The sequence below is a fragment of the Megalops cyprinoides genome, chromosome 12 (genome assembly GCF_013368585.1).
Source record: "Megalops cyprinoides isolate fMegCyp1 chromosome 12, fMegCyp1.pri, whole genome shotgun sequence".
Lineage (NCBI taxonomy): Eukaryota > Metazoa > Chordata > Actinopteri > Elopiformes > Megalopidae > Megalops > Megalops cyprinoides.
Genome location: NC_050594.1, coordinates 27,729,461 through 27,746,699, shown reverse-complemented (window position 1 = coordinate 27,746,699; position 17,239 = coordinate 27,729,461).

Here is a 17,239-nt window from a genome sequence, read left to right as displayed (position 1 = left end):
CTGCAATTAAATATAGAGCACCTGAAGTAGTATTGGGGGATCACTTGTGGTATGGTTTATTAATAAATATTTTGTAGACTAATGACTTGAATTATTTACAGGTCCTTTGAACCAAGGGACCTCCTGAGTTTACTGATATTTACATTGTAGGGAAGTACAAATCTATATTACATTATTTGTATTAAAATTACCCTGGACCTTGATTGGCACAAGCAAATGACTTGTTCAAGGCTACCTGAGCTTTACCTCAGTTTTGTGATTTCCTCAGGGGAGGAACCTGTACCAGACCTTCCTGCTCTGTTCAGTTCTGTTTTCATACTCTTTGCTCACCGCTTTACTTGAATTGGATGTTGTATTTATCATGTGTAAGGGATCAGCTGTACAAGATGGCTAGGTCTAAAATTAGTCTAACCTTCAATGCCCTTCAGTGTTATTTTCCGCTGGAAGTGAAGCTTCCACTTTGGGAAAAGTGATTAGTTTCAAAATACAGGTAGCATAATGCTAAAATGCTGAGCTCCTAATTTGGTAGCCTGTCAACCCTCATCTTGGTGATGACAGCTATAAACAGGATTTCCTATTGGCTCTGGAGTGCAGTATGATGGACAAGCTGTCATCATCGGCACTCTAGTATAATTTAAAGAAATAGCATTTGTCCCCTCTCAGGGAACTGTGAGCTGACATTGTTCCCCTTCAAGAGATGTGACTGAAATCATGAGACAATTTCTCTGGTTCTCAGAGTGCTACTTTGAAGCTGTCCAGGTAATCTGTCCTGCAAAGGTGGAGTCCACAGCTGTAGAATTGCAGTGGTGTGGTCTTTATGAAACCGCTAGTATAACAGATATTTTGTTTGGTTTCTTGTTCTCTTTGTATGAAGAGTTACAGAATATGAGATCCATGATCCATAATAAATGCTCTCAGCATTTGCTGCTGCAGAGGACAGGGTGGTTAGCAGTCAACTCAGAAACCTGCTTTATAAACCTATCTGCGGTGAAGCAATCTAACATGCTTCCTACTTGCTTTTTCACATACAATACAATTGAAAAGTTGAAACAGGCTGGTTAATGGAGTGGCTCAAGGGGTACCTTTGAGAGTACTGACAGAACACTTGTATATTCAAAGTCCACCAACGAAGTGTTTGTAACTCTGAAGAAAACAACACTGGTACTAGTACAGTGGAAGGAAATGTTTTTACTGTGCATGCATTGACCACACAAACTGCAGCACACAAACCACACCAAACTGCTCCCTATTGCAGTTGCCAGGACTCTCATGCCAGATCCACTTAAAAAATTAGAGCTTGTAAATGGGAGAAGCTAATGAACTGGAAAACAAAACAAATCATTATGGATATTTCAGATCAGTGACAAAGCAGGCAAATATGTTGGTAAAAATACCAAGTCATTTAAGAAGGCCAGTGCATGTCCAGAATTATATGAACTGGTGATCGTTATTTGTGTCTTGACAAAAGAAAGAGGATATAGAATGGCTTTAACTAGGTGCAAAGCGCTATACACATACAACAAATACACATATGACTCCTGACACTATTTTAATTGGTAAACAGCAAAGGGATATTTGAAAAACATCTATGGAAAAGTCTGGTTAAAATTCTGAGTTTTGTAAAAATGTTAAGCTGTTAACTTTCTTTAGATGAGTGACCTTTGCCCAGTATCTTTTCTGCTCTTGGTGTTGATATCCATTAAGAGAGCCCTGCTGGCTGTCATTTACGGACAAAAAACCTAAACCACGCAGCAGTCCTTTCTATAACTATGGCTTTCATTATGGGGGGCTGTGTTTCTGCTTTGCAGTTGGTCTGCAGTACAACACACACCTGTGCCCTTCACCTTCTGTCACCGCTTATAGTCATCTGCCAGAATATGTATGTCACCTCACCTAATGCCAAGTAATGAGTTTTGGCTTGACATGAAGTGAAAATGAACATGATGTTCACAAAAAAAAAACTTGTTAGGGGAGCAATGTCTGATGTGAAGACACACTGTATTCTCCTGTTTCATAAGAACAAGCATTGCTCCCTGGGGGCACATGCTGATCCCTTTGAATCCTCTTTGGGTGGCTCCGTGGTTAAGGCACTCATCTCTAGCGCAAACTGAGCTCTACAGCCCAGGTTCAATCTCAGCCATGGCCTCAGCAGGGATGCCACAGTAGTGGAACAATTTGGCTTTGTTATACTTGGGAAAAGGGTGGGTATGTTAACAGGGGTTGCTCCTGAGCTGCTGCTCTCAGTCACCCTATGGCTCAGATGACATCACCGGAGTAGCGCCTATTCTCCAATGAGCGCCCAGTCCACTGTAATGCACACACCTCGCCACAGTGTTCCTATATGAGTGTAGAGGTTGTCACAGTGAGATGAGCCTAATGCACAATCACCAATTCCAGAACAGGGTTGCATACAGCAGGAAATCCACTCTCATTTCATGACAACTGTTGTTAGGAATATATAGAAGAGGGTTGTATTTGCATATGTTATCTGTTGCAAGAGCATTAAATGTGGAAAACAACATGCAGAAGGCTTCTAGATATAATGTATTTTGCATATTTTTAGAAACCTTCTTGTTTATTTCTATGCCAAAATTTTCTGTCCGATGTAGCTCTATGATGTGGAGCAATGGCCCCAAAAAATCCATTTCACTTCATTAAAGTAGTCACCTGTAGAAAATTGATATTTGCTGTTTTACTTTGTCCCTTGGACTCCATTAGGATTTTTTCTGAAACCAAACTAAAACAAGAATGGAACTGTATCAGAGGCTTTTTCAAATGATGTAAACAAACTGCAGGCTAGTTGCATTAGATTGTTACCCTGATGGATGAGGCCTTAGAGAGCAATGTCTCACTATGCTGCTATTGCCAATCAATGGGAACTATTAAGATACATTTAAGTTTAAACACGCTTTTAATCACTTGAGCGATTAATGCTTATGTATTTGAGAAAGTTAGCTCTGTGCTTTTAAAAAGTAAACAAATACAAATTTGACAGAGTGTGAAATAACAATCTTCCAAGAAATATTTAAAACTACCTCTACTGTCAAGAATAATTCCAGCAATTATGTCAGTTTGGAGTTTAAGGTCTGACGTACTGTGACTGTGTTTGCAGTTGTCTCTGTTTTGTATTCAGTTTTTCAACTACATCTCATATTTCTTTACATTTTGTTACATCTAGTGAGCATACATATAGGGATTCATTTAGAATATATAAAAGAACAACATTCTAAGGGCCTAATCAACAAATACATCTTGATTGCAGAGCACATTTACGCATTTGGTCAAATCTTCCGCAACACAAATGTTTAAATGAAACAGTAAAACTCCTTTTTCTCAAAACAATGAGACTTATTATCTCCTGGCTATCTAGAAGGGTTGCTAGGACACAGATGATTAAACATGTTATTTCCCTGCTGGTGTTTAACTTTTCCTCTCCTATACTTCCTTATGAGATGCCAGCCTGCTTCAATTACATCAAAAAGAAAACCCTGCTTAGACAAGTTTATTTTGGTACATTAATAGATATTCTTACGTGGTCGTATATTGTTTTTATATTTGCTGATATACACTGTTATCTTCTGAAACTGCAGAGGAAGTTAATTTCTTAATATACTTCCTTGTTAGATATGATTGGTTGTTACCACTGCAACAACTTGGAAAATTGGAAAAAAAGTATTGTAGAATCAGAGTTATGTTAGAAGTATTAGAAGAACCTGTAGGATGATACTTTTCCCCAGAATCAAGCCACAAAGATGTTGTCTGCTGTTGTCTGCTAATATTTGCCTTGTATTTAACTGTTCTGTATGCATGCAAGCAAATACTGTAGTGTATGTGTCTGGACACAAATCCATGTCATTTGTGTACTGAAGACCGTCAGGACAGACACAGCGGGAACATAGCAGTGTTTCGATGATAAACAGTCCGGTTATTAAGATTCAAGGTGCATACAAGCTCGCTGCTTCTCTGTCTTTATCGGGAAAGTAATAGCATTTTTACAGATGCAGCCGGAGCAGATTGAAGGACAGCGTTGGCGTTGCATTACTGGCATGGCTCCACGCAAGAATTCTAATGGACTACGCAGAGCTGCAGGACTGGATGCAATGCACCTGAAAGCTTTCCGTCGATAGAGCTCCCCACTGTAGCGGCGATCGCCTGTCCATTACCAGAATTAAACCGTAAGCCCTCTAATGTAGAGGGAAGGGTTGGCCTCCATGCTGCTGACATCAAGCTGAAAGAGGATATGTCTATTTTCTGTCTATATATTGGTATATTGGTAAAATTAACATCCCTAAATTACTGTACTTATTACAGAATAGTCCTTGTTAATGTTTTCATATTGTTCAAGATGTTAACTGCCCATATTTGGCAAATGTATAGTCTACTTAGGGACAAGACTTTAATGACTTATTAGAAAAATGATGGATGGCCTTTCAGTGGCAATTCAGAAATGCATGCAGTCCTCATGCCTATAAATTCTAGGTCTCCACTGCCTCCCCCTCCTTAAAATAAGACAGAACTGAATCCACCCAAGTCTTTTCCTCACTTGTCCTCAACACCATCAACTGCCTTATACACAGCCTTGTTATCTGTCAAATGCTGACACTATTGTCATATTTGTGATGACATAAATATGTTGACAATCATGATCACTTTAATGGCAGTCACTACACCTCCATGTCATGTATCAGAAAGGTTCTACTGTCCTTCCCCACACATACCCAATGGGTCGATGCAATAATTATGAGTTATATCTCAGATGGTTGAATACTATGCAGACATCACTAAAGATCACTCGAGTGTGGTGTAAAAACATTCGTTATGGATGCCAGCTGAGCTCTGAAGCCCACGTTCAATCCCAGCTGCATCCCGATGCCCAGGAGCCCACTGCAATGGGAGAAACCAGCTTTGTTCTGCCATGGGTAAGGGCGAGTTGGAGTATTGGGCATTTCAATTTTTTATATGAAAAAACTGTTCAAAATAAATATTTATCTTTTACTTTATTGTCACTTCCACCTATGCCTACTCCATTTTCTTATCCATAGTCCTGCTTCTGCTCTGTCTTTCTAAGTCATCTGTTGATTGTTACACTGTGTACAAAATCAGTAACAGGAAAAAAAAACAGATGACAGCATGAGCTTATTCTAAATTACTTGAACCGTTCATCTGAGGTCTTATATGTTTATTTCCACCATTTCCAAAATTTAATGTCCTTGGAAGACTCTGGGATTTTATTCAACATGTAGAAAAAATGGTATTGAATGTCAAACAGTGCTCTTTGGATCTCCCGAGTAGCTCAGTGGCTAAGGCAGTGCCTTTGAATGCCAGCCAAGCACTACAGCTAACAGGAGCCCACAGCAGTTGAACAAATTGGCTTTGTTCTGCTGGGGACAGGGGTGGATATGCCAGCAAGGGTTGCCTGTCCTGTCGATCTCGGATACTCTGATTCATCAGGTGCCTGCAAGGTGCTTGGATGCCATCAATGGAGCTGTGCCCATCCTCCAACCGGTGCTGAGCTCACTACAGTGCACTGGGTGACCTGCAGTGTGAAAACCATCAGTATGGGTATGTGAGTGTGTCAGAGTATTGTATTCACTGTGCCTCATGCTCCCGCCACTCCAGCGGGCGCTGCAGTGACATGTGACAATGTTCGATTGGTGACTCCAGAAATAGAGGTGCATAAAAGGGGGGGGTGAAGCAAAAAGAAAAACAAAACCAACAATGCTTGAATCACAGTAATATTATCATTACATGGTTTTACACCATTCAGTGGTTCCATGGAAAGGGATTTTGAGAAAGGGCTATTGTCCTCTGCTTTGGCAGGTAATTATGCTTCTTTCTTCTCCAATAATAGCACCTTATGAAAAAGCATTCATTTGAATGAAACAAACATAAATCCAGGGCAGTCAGTTATTTTGAGTAGGCTGGCATCATTTTATTTTTTTGCTGAAAGAAACAATGACAGAATGGCAGTGAGGTGAGACCCAACGCATCTCTGTACTGTGGAGAAATGTAATCCGCCTGACTGACTCTGGAGTAAGGCCAGAAATCGCAATTTAAATAAAAAACAACGTACTTACACGGCAAAGTTAGAGAAGGATTGGTCATTTTAATTGGTTTTCACACAGAAGCAACACAAGTGCACTTCTTGAGTGTGCCAGTATTTAACCCTGAAGTTGGTTGAGCCCTTGGTCCCCCATGTAAGACTTATTAAGGCCCAGGTCCCTCGCAGGCACACATGTACGCACTTGCATGCTTCTCTTGCTGTGACCTAGTGAGTGACTTTATTTCCCATGGCGTGTCAACAAACTGGCAGTAGGTCTTTGTAAATTGTGTGCATTATTGCCATGTCTTTCTCATGAGGCTGTTCACCTAATGAGAAGAGAAATTAGCTCCCTCGCCACGGTCGCAAGAGCTGTCATTTCAGTCAAGTGCTCCTCATTTATGAAACATACTGTTCCCTGGACAAATGTGTAAAAAACATGCAGACCAATTTGAATTTTGTTCTGCTGCATGGCTTTTAAAAGATTTACTTCTTTATTGGATTTTTTTTTATAGATTGATATATTGATTTTATAGATTGTCCTTTGTGAAGGGCAGTGGATGGCACAACTAATGATAAATGAATTAAAAATCAGATTGCTACAAACTACACAGATTGATAAAATCTTAAAAGGTATGTGTGGATGAATGATTGCAGTATTGTTTCATAAATTACAAGCAATAGCCGATGGAGAAACCTGAGCTTGTGTAGTCTACTTTATCAGGGACTTTAATTAAACACAAAGACACTTTAATGAATACAGATCTGGACAGAGCCATTAATATTGCTGGTATCAAATTTCCTATTCCGCCATCTGTAAAGATCCCGATCTGTGTGCTCTTCCCAAAACAATAAAGACAGTTTTGCGTCAGTGGGACATTGTGTTTGTCCAGCCTCAAATTGCAGCGGTTGCCTTTATTCCAAGAGTCTATAAAAAGCTGATTGCGGGACTGAACTGGCTGGTGATTGTTCTCCATAAACGGATGCTGTATGCTTAATGCATGCAGCCATGACAATAACAGTCGAGGGCTGCCGGCAGGACTGCAGTTCCTGAAAGGGGTCGTTTACGAAAGGAGTGGCTGAACACCTTTGTGCTCTTCTGCAAAGGCTTTATTCGTGAAAGAGAAAAAACTCGTTTCGGGTTTCTCCCGAAATGTCCTCATCTAATTATCTCACTGCTGCAGGAGTCCGGTTTCTAGAGTTTATACCTTGTTTGAGCATTTTAATGCCTGCCTTTTGTCTTCCTAATGCTGTGAACTTATAACCTCCCCATTTTTGGCTCCGGACCCAGTCCCTCCTGATCTATAAACTTAAATGACTCACAATTACAGCCTCTGCATATATACACATAGTACAAACATAAAATAAACATAAAAACGAAATTGTCTGGGTTTTTGTTCACCCTCTCGTGCCATATCAGATCTCACTGACACAGCCACCCCTGTGAGAATGCCAGTAGAAAGTCTGAGGACAAAGATAAGAGCCAGCAAGAGGTGCTATTAAAACTCAATGAGCAAGAAAAGAATAATGTTAGTGTTTCCATGCAGCTCCAAACAGATATCACACTCTATGGGCAAATCATTTTCTTGGCCTATAAAAGAGGTTGATATTTTATCTGGAACAATCCTTAGCTCTGGCCTGCTGCGTGAATGTACATATCGTGAAAATGGGTAACTGTGATGGCACATCTTACCAAGTAGACTTTTACTCTTATTATATACTTATTATATAATACTCTTATTCACAATGTACTCAATACTCATCTTGCTACAGTGAAACTCTCAAAAATAATGCATTTTATAATCAAGCCAGAGCCCCACAAAGCACACAAACAGCATCTATAAATATGAACTTTATTTATACATTTGAAAATATTTATGTTCAAACAGCATGACATGATTTTTTTCATACAAAAGAATAAGAGGATCTTTGCATACTACGAAGAAAATTGGAGCCTACTAAGACTTCTTTTATGGTAGCATTAAGTTTTAGCCAGTATTAGTATTAAGGTTGTACAAGTGCCAGACGCCCTCTAGTGTCATTGACTTCAAAATGCACCCATGAAAACTCCCTCCTGCAGGCTGCAGTCTACACAGTCTGTCAGTACATGACCTGAAGCATCTCCGTGCATCTGTGTATGCGCATGTATATGTCTGTGTGCGTACATGTGTAGATGTGTATGCGTGCATGTCTTCGTGTGTCCGTCTGTGTCTGTGTGCATGTCTGTGTGATTTAAGTGTGTGTGTGTGTGTGTATGCACATGCACTCGCACTGGCCATTACCAAACACAGTTAATGTCACCCAGAAACAGGAGAGTGGAAACGGGATGAGTGCTCACTGAGTCCACACTGTTCCATACTGGGTTAAGCTTCAGTCGGGTGACGTCGCTGCTGTGCCATCACAGGAGGTACGCCAGAGCCAGCAGGGGCAGGAAGAGCTGGGACTGCAGTGGGGTGGCTGATGTGGGAGCGGGAGCAGGAATAGTAGTGGACTTGGGCACGGGGGTGGTCCCAGCAGCTCTGGGTCTAGTGTATATGTAAGGATGCTCCTAAAACACATATTAATCAGATCGTTACAGCTCAGATTTGGGGTATTTTTATTCCTTTCAACAGACTGGAAATTAAATCTCTCATCAGTTCATCTGCCAAACCACAAGTTCAAAGCTCACAAGTAATTTGTCAGGAAATAAACTCCAACTTGAATTCTCATCCTGAAAAATAATCAGTTTACACTATAAAACAGTATTACTCAAATGGTCCTAAAAAGCAGACTGTGAGGTCCTCTGAATTTCATCAGATTTAAGCATAATTTTTAGAGGCTCATTGATTAAACTCTATAGCTCAAAAGCCTACCTTGGAGGGGCAAATGAGTTTAATAGGGTCTGAGAATGTCTCCAACATAAACTTCTCTCCCTCTGGCTGGAACTGTGTGAGAAAATGAGAGAAACTATTCAGAATCACATTTCAGATGTACTGTAGCCTGTACATGTGAAAAAACAAAAGACCAACTGGATGCAGACTGAAGACCCACCCAAAGACTGCATCTCAGTTCCACTTCAATACCCAGCCCCTACTACTTATTTTTTATATTTGTATTTCTTGCTATTTATTTTACGTATAATATTGTAATGTGTTCTGGACTCTGTGATCTATTGACTGTGATGTATGTGTGTACTTGATTTCCCTTAGTTTTTAGACTGTCTAGTCAGGTTAGCACAAGTTAACTTGTGGTAGGGCTTGAATAGTGTTATACTATCACTGGTCTGGAGGTATTGTTTGCCTGGTCTGACACTGTTGCTCATTCAACTTGAATGGATGCACTTCTGTTCTTTTTTGCTGGGGGTCGCTCTGGATAAGAGCGTATGCTAAATGAATGTAATGTAACATAATGTAGTGTAATGTAATCTGTGTCAACTTATTTGGAACCCATCATGGCAGCTGTTTTCTGAACACACTATTCAGAGGAGCTGTGTTCAGAGGAGATGAACACTCCACTCAAAGGAGCACTATCCAGAACCCCAAAGCTGTGTTTTATGTGTGTGTGTGCATGTGCGTGTGTGTGTGTGTGTGTGTCTGTTAGCCCTGCTTACCATGTTGTTCCATAGCCCCTTGGCTAACTCCTCATGCCCCTTAATGGTGAAGTGGAAACAGTCGGGAGTGAAAAAGCTCATATCGATTTTCCCATTCTGAGGTAAGAACAAGAGCAAAGATAATATCAACCTGGGCATTTCTTTTGTGCCCATAACAGCAGAATGCTCCTGTTCTTGCTCTGTGAAAATCCAGATCTGGCATAGAGAATGAATAGAGCTCTGACATACTGTGTAAAAGTACAGTTATATAGACATATCATGTTAACTACATACAAACTGGGTGAGAACAGTCCTCAAGTACTCAAGAACATTTATATTTTCAGAAATATAAAGTTTGTTGTAAACTTCAAGTTAATTTCAAGTACCAATTGCATATAAATGTTAACTGAAGATAGCAAGATAAATTATAGATAATGTTTCAGAGAACCACCCAAGGTGTCCTCATAGCCCTTTTCCACCAAGGCAAGGCTGGTTCAGAGCTGGTGCCTAATCTCGAACCAGTTCTTTGCATTTCGACAGTCAAAGAACCGGCTCTCGGCCATGAAAACTGGTTTGAGAGCGGCACCAACACTTTCCTGGTCTAGAACCAAGAACTGCTTACGTCAGGGGCTGGGGGTGGGATTATTGTGACCAACAAGACCAACTAAAACTTTGTGACCACTATTTTTTAAAAAAACAGAGCTAGTGTAGCTTTTTGCCAGCCAGCTATGTATTTCTTAGCTGTTTAGCGAGAAACACTGATGTTTGCGTAAATGTTTGCGTAATGTTTACATAACATTGATGGCTGGCTAGCTAGCTAGCTGTTGGTCAGCTAACATTATCCAAGCAAGCATAGCTACTAATTTCTCACATCAATGTTACGTTCGAAGTTCGTAACACTCATGTGAGAAATTAGCATTGGACCAGTCATGTTTGGATGCCAATGTAGGCTCACAAAGCCAGGAGCAACACTTGTAAAGAGACGATGTAGTCCACCGTTGTTGCTGTTGTGCTTGGCACTAGCAGGACAGTGGAGAGGTATACAGACGTATACATGAATGTAATGACGTGGCTCCATGGTGGCTCTCTAGCCCATGAAAAAGCAAACCGGTTTTTAGAAGGTTCACAAGTTGAACCAACTCCGAACCAGCAATAGCACCAGCCCAGAACTAGCACCTAGTTCGCGTTGGTGGAAAGGGGGTAAAGGAGTTTGAAATTGAATGGACAGGTAATGAGACAGAAACATACAGGTAGCCTGGGTGGCTGTGCACGTTTCAGGTAGGGCTGAAGAACCACAGCAAAGTCTTCCTTAAAGAAACGGTCGCTGTAGAGAAGCTGCTCAAGCCGCCTCTGGAAATCAAACGCATGTAGCAATAAACCACTGATGCACTGTACAAAGTGTGCACACCGACAGACAAGTTAGGATCACAAAGATGGTTGGTGAAAATTTAGAACTGTGTTTTCTGCTTTTCGCAGGGGTGCATAGGAAGTAAGCAGGTGAGCAGACACACCTGGAACTCAAGGTTCAGCTCCACAAGCTCTTTCAATTCCGGAGAATCAGCAGCCGGTCTCACCAGGCAGGAGCAGAAAGACCTGGGAGGATACAAAGTTCACAGGTGAGACCGTAAAACTTACCATAATGTCAATGGTGAAGGAAACAAGCTGCAGCCAGGTATGTAAATAATACCACTGAGATAAAATACACTCTGTATAATTCCATGTAATCACCCTAATGGTGCATATACCTGTGACTGGTAAAAGCTCTGTTCGGTACATGTCAAACGACTTTAAAGTCAACCTAAAGGAACACCACGTTCCATCAGCTTGCTGAACGTGAATTAAAAATTTTGCCTATGCTAAAATTGATCACCTACACAATATAATGTCAAAGCTGAGTGATTCCTATTACCACATGTGTCAGTCTCTTGTACTGGTGACTGGCGAGGATGAAGCTGTGGTTAAAAGGGCTGGGATCTAATGGAGAGGATTGGTCACATACTTCTGGAGCTGGCAGCCGAGTGTCGGCCTCTGGACATCTCTCAGGGACTCCATCTGCAGGATCTGAACTACGTTCACTATCATCCTGGGTACCTGGGCCACAGCACAGATCCTCAGTACCAGATTATCATAACCACAGTTACTTGAGTGTATCACAATTGTGTGATCGCATTACTCGTACAGAAATCACATTCAAGAAGTTCCCAAAGCAAATTCAAATCTCACCTCGTTCATCAGCATGTCCAAGGCATCTGTCATGTAATGAATGAAGTTGTCCACTGAGAAAAGTGTCTACAAAAAAAACATCAAGGTAAGTTTAAATCAGCTTGGCTACCATATCAAAGGTGAAATCCAGGCTGGTACACATGCAGCATGAAGGAGACTTCTCATAGGGATAATGTTCTGCTGGGCTGGGGTTCTTTTCAGAGACTAGGGTGTAACGATAAGTTTACTCTAAATCTGGGGCTCAGAGCTAAGCATGGTGCTCTACTCTGACCATGGATTACCTTTCATGATGCAATTCTGTCTCTGCCAGTTATCAGATTTATGTTTCAGAATGTGTACTCTGGCATTGCCAACAACCGCTACATTATCAATGACAACAACCTTGTGAAATGTGCACAAGGGTCACTGACATACTGTATGAAAGCACGCAAACACACATATATGGATATGTGGCTAATTATTCATAGCGCAGGGAAGTTCAAAATCAAAAATATTCTTATTTTACATTTTTTCATGTAACAGCTCCTATATTGCATTATAAAGTTACACTTAATATGACATTCAGCTCCAACTCCCTGCATTCTGGCAACATATATATCAGAATAGCTGATAGCTCACCGTGTTCTTACAATGATCACAAATATCATTCATTCCAATCAGTACAGTCACAAGTTTCCAGTCCTCTGTAAAGTTAAGGCCCTGAAATAAAAAACAAACAAACATAACACTATGGATGTGAACGCTTAAGCAAGTGGTTATGTCATATAAACCTCATAAATCAAGAGGAAAACAAGCAGATCAACTGTATGTGGAAGATGCCTACCGGATAGCTTTTGAATGTATCAATTAGATTCCTGGTCTGTTCAGAGAAATTTCTGGAAGATAAAGAATCAACCACATTAAGTATAATATTCAATAACTTCCCAGGGAAGGACTTGAATTGAGTGTACTGACAATTTCAAAAGCAAAATAATTATGAAGAAGGAACAAGGATTTCTAGGATTTAAACACAGTCAGGAAACAGTAACAAATAAATATCTGGTAGAAAATGACACAATATTACTATATTACCACATTATTTCATTTTTGAAATATCATACGTATTGAAATATCAGATGGGGTTATTGTATTGCAAGCAACACAAGCTGTACTTTTATAACCTTATCAGAATTATCTGAAATAGACAGTAATTAAATCCATAAAAAATAACCTTACCCCAATACCAGTAATATAAGTCTAAATGATGTAGCTTCTGCTGCATTAGATCTAAATAATCCATGGCTCAAGGCTATTCTCATTACAGTAATAAAGCCATAAATGAACATGCACTAACATTTTACAATTTCTGAAATACTGCATTGATGATTATTATGGTCCTTGATAACGCCCTTGATTAGATCGTTTAGACGGATCATGAATGCCCACATAAAAGGGCTTTTCCTTCAGAGAGAGGAATATGAAAAATATGTTCTAGGTATATAATATCGTCACATTGAAATTACTTATAAATATTTCACTGTGCTTTTTGATCAGAGACACTTACAGAGTGTTGTGTCCAGTGACAGCCAGATTGAAGCCTGTCTCATTGACGGTCGTAGGGTATCCATTCAGTGTCTTCATGGGGGCTGGGCCCAGCACATCAGGGTTAAAGAGTTTAACAATGTCTGTAGTAAAACGCCATACAGGTTAGAAATGTGAATAAGTAAAGTATGACAAAACCTACCTAACCAGATAAAGCATATTTCTTTGCATTTTTGTGTATATTATGTTGATTGGTACCTGGTATATACTGTAAGACTTCATGCAAAGTATGAAAATGAAGCAATAACATGGAGGGAAGCAAAACTGATGTTATGTTCATCATTAGATATGTAATTACAAAGGCAGTCATTTTAATTGTAGTCAGTATCTGCCAGACTTTAATAAGAATCATTAACATCATTCACTTACTTGCGAGTGTGATAACATCCTGGAATGTTCCATAGCCCCCAATACTACGAGGAAAAGAATTGAGTTTCAGAAATGTCACGTTGCAGAACCAGAAACAACATGATGTTGGATTCATAACAAATAAAACTACTCACCTACCACCCTTAATACTTGTAGGAGCCTTAAAATGTATTCTTGCCACATAGCATTTTACCAAGTTTCACTGAAATGCCCAAAATGTTTGGAGTGACTCCCTTCACAGACAGGGAAATTCACATATTACAGCTATCATATCTCATGGCAGTAGATGTAATTAAGTCATGATTAAGAATGTTATTCAAGTGAACATGAAACACTAGGCATGGGCTTGGCTTTGTATTACCTCCATAAATAATAATCATAAAGTAATCCTAATTTTGCAACTGAAGTTCATACATTAGGTTTTATAACATATGGTCAATGTCCCTAGAGAAGCTGATACAGCACTGTAATCCATCATTGGAGCTGACATATCCTGATAGCAGCTTCATATCAAAAAGGCCATCTTTTGCACAGATGCAATTCAGCCATGTTTTTTCTGCCAATTCAGTGTTTCTGCCATCCATAAACAACTTTCCTGCTCGTGGTGACTTGACCCTAACTGCAGTTAGTTTGAAAAACAGGAGGACCTGGACTGACTGCAGCATGTACTAACATTGCTGGATTCCCTTTCAGGATGAATCAGAAAAATCTGTAATTGTCATAGAAAGATGTGTTACCTCCATGAAACATGACGATATTCAAAAGGTACTCCAAGGACACTGGAGGCATTGGCAGCAATTGCTGTCTACAAGAGAAAATCGGTTCAATGCTCACAGTCAAAGCAAAAGTCTGAATATCAGTATGTCTAGTATGATCAGTGACTATGCAGACTGTAGAGACTCTCTATTCCATAGACTCCATCATAATTGCTACATTCATCAAGCTAATGCAGAAGAACCATGAAACTGATAATTCTAATAATTCAATAAAAACACAGGAACATTGTCAGAGAGAAAATCAAACCCTGTGGGAATCCTGTATTTGTCTGTTTCCAAAGGTACTTCAGAAATAGAATTAGTCCAGACTTCAAGCTTCATCTATCATTTTCACATTCAGCACAGGGTCCACCTGAGGCATGAGCAAGGTTGTTTTACTCACCGCTGAGTCATTACACTTACGAGGTGAGTGAACCCCTCAGCGAAAGACTGACAGCTGAATAAAACAAACTTGCACACAAAAGAAGAGGCTATACTTACTGTCAACGAATCACCAAGGGCTGCTATGGCTTTGATGTCAGCTGCCTTCACAAACTCAACTACAAAAAGAGGAACCCAGCAACATTATGACAGCAGGTTTGAGAAACATCAGACACCACTCCAAACTCTGAACAACACAAATATAAGCTTTCATCAGATGCTTACAATTATTCACTACTCTCTGTACCTTTACAACCCCTTTACACAAATTTGCATCTTTCACTTTTATTTCCACAAGCAACATATACCTTTATTTAGAACTTAAGCTGAGTCTATGAATAATTACCATCATCTCACCTGATGTGGGAACTGTGGGAGAGGGGCTCATGTCTGGACACTGAAAAAGGGGATGACTGAAGTACTGGGGTCTGGTCTTTTCTGGAAACTCCTGGGGTAGCCGAGAGACGCAGAGAGGTAAGTCCATATACTCTGGCTGAAATCACAGCTGTAACAGGACTTAAACTGTGACTCCACAAAATTCTTTGTGTTCTTGTGTTCTGCATGGGGAGTTTTCTCTAAACATACCAAAAAGAAAACCAGAACAGAAAAGACATGAAAACTGTGGACTGTACTGACCTCACTCACAGTAGATCACCCTGGGTAATAACATCTTAAAATGTAGGCTTTAATGGACACTGGATGTATTGCCTACTGTAGTCATGTACTGTTACTTAACACATTCATTGATAGAAAGAGTGAAGGTGAACTGAGGATGCTGTCTACCTTACTGACAGCTTCCACACTGTAATGCTTCAGTCCTTCCTCATAATTCTGCCACCAGTCATCCCCTTGGAGATAAAAGAAACATTCTTGAATTGATTGCATTGTTTACCCACACAAGGCAGCTAAAGTTCTATTTGTTAAGAAAGGGGCTTCACATTTTTACAAATACATACATTCCATCATATATTATCAATTTTTGTTTGCTTTCAGTGGTCTTTCAGGGATATAACTGGTAAGTAAAGCATGGTAAAAATGCAACGGTTATTGTAGAAGAAAAAACAAATTTACACAGCTCTTACCTTCGACAAAGCACAAAACCAACGCATAGGTTGCCACAGCAATTGAAAGCCTTCTCATTGTTTGACCGTTCTACTATTAAGTATATTGTGGCGTGTTTCTCTTTCATTAACTAGCGGTCAGGACTCTGAAGCCTTATATTGTGTATTCTTATCTCATGGTCCAATAATTGTGTGGCAAAGTCTGAAGTCCGTTAGATAATCAAGCATCTATGTGAATCAGAGAGAATATACTTCCCTCTCCTCCACAAATAAGACAGCTCTCAAATCAATAAATGCATGGCTCTACCAAAATCTAATGTTATGCTTCAGTGAAGATTATAGCAATGCAAGTTAAGATGCTCATTAATTCCTTCCATTCCCTTACTCGTTCCACAATGTACCATCGTAACTTTCGCAGAAGGAAAACAGTGCTGGCACACAGACACAGCCGTCCACTTCATAAGACAAACCTTAGGTGACCTGGGAGCCAACAATCATCTGAGTTCTTCCATTGAATGCTCACCCCAAAAAACAACAAGAGGACAACTCCTTCTCCTTCATTCACTTTATTAAACCATTGTCCTATCTGAGGAGCTCCAAACATCATAACAACAAACATCAAAATTTATTGCAGGACTTTTTGATCGCTTTTCAATAAACGAAAGAACTGAAATGATCTCCTATCAAGATTATCTTTAACCCTCAAGGCAAGACGGAGATGCAGCACATCTTCAGTCATTAAGTTATTCTTGCGTTTCACCCTGTTCAACATACTGTTATTATCTCAGGCATCTCATGAAATTAAGTTTTTACATCCTTGTTAAGAATCTATACAGATTCTGTATATATTGCAATATAAATACAGAATAAAAAACAGAGTGCTGTAAATGTATCTCAAGCAGAACTGATACAGAATTAATACAATTTCTAATCACCAAAGATTCAAATTAAAATTCAATTAAAATTGACCTGCCTTCAAGGTCAGACAAACATTCAACAACATTCAAACCAAGGCATATTTTTGTTCAGTGTCTCCCTTCCAAGTGTCTCCCTAAAAAGCAGAAGAAATGATGTCCCCCAGGTTAAATAAAAGAATTTACTCGAAGCCCTTGTCTCAATTGATGAGGAGTTATCCCTCATACAAACAAATATTAAAAGTATTGTATTAACATACAAATATTAAAAGGGAGAATTAATGCAA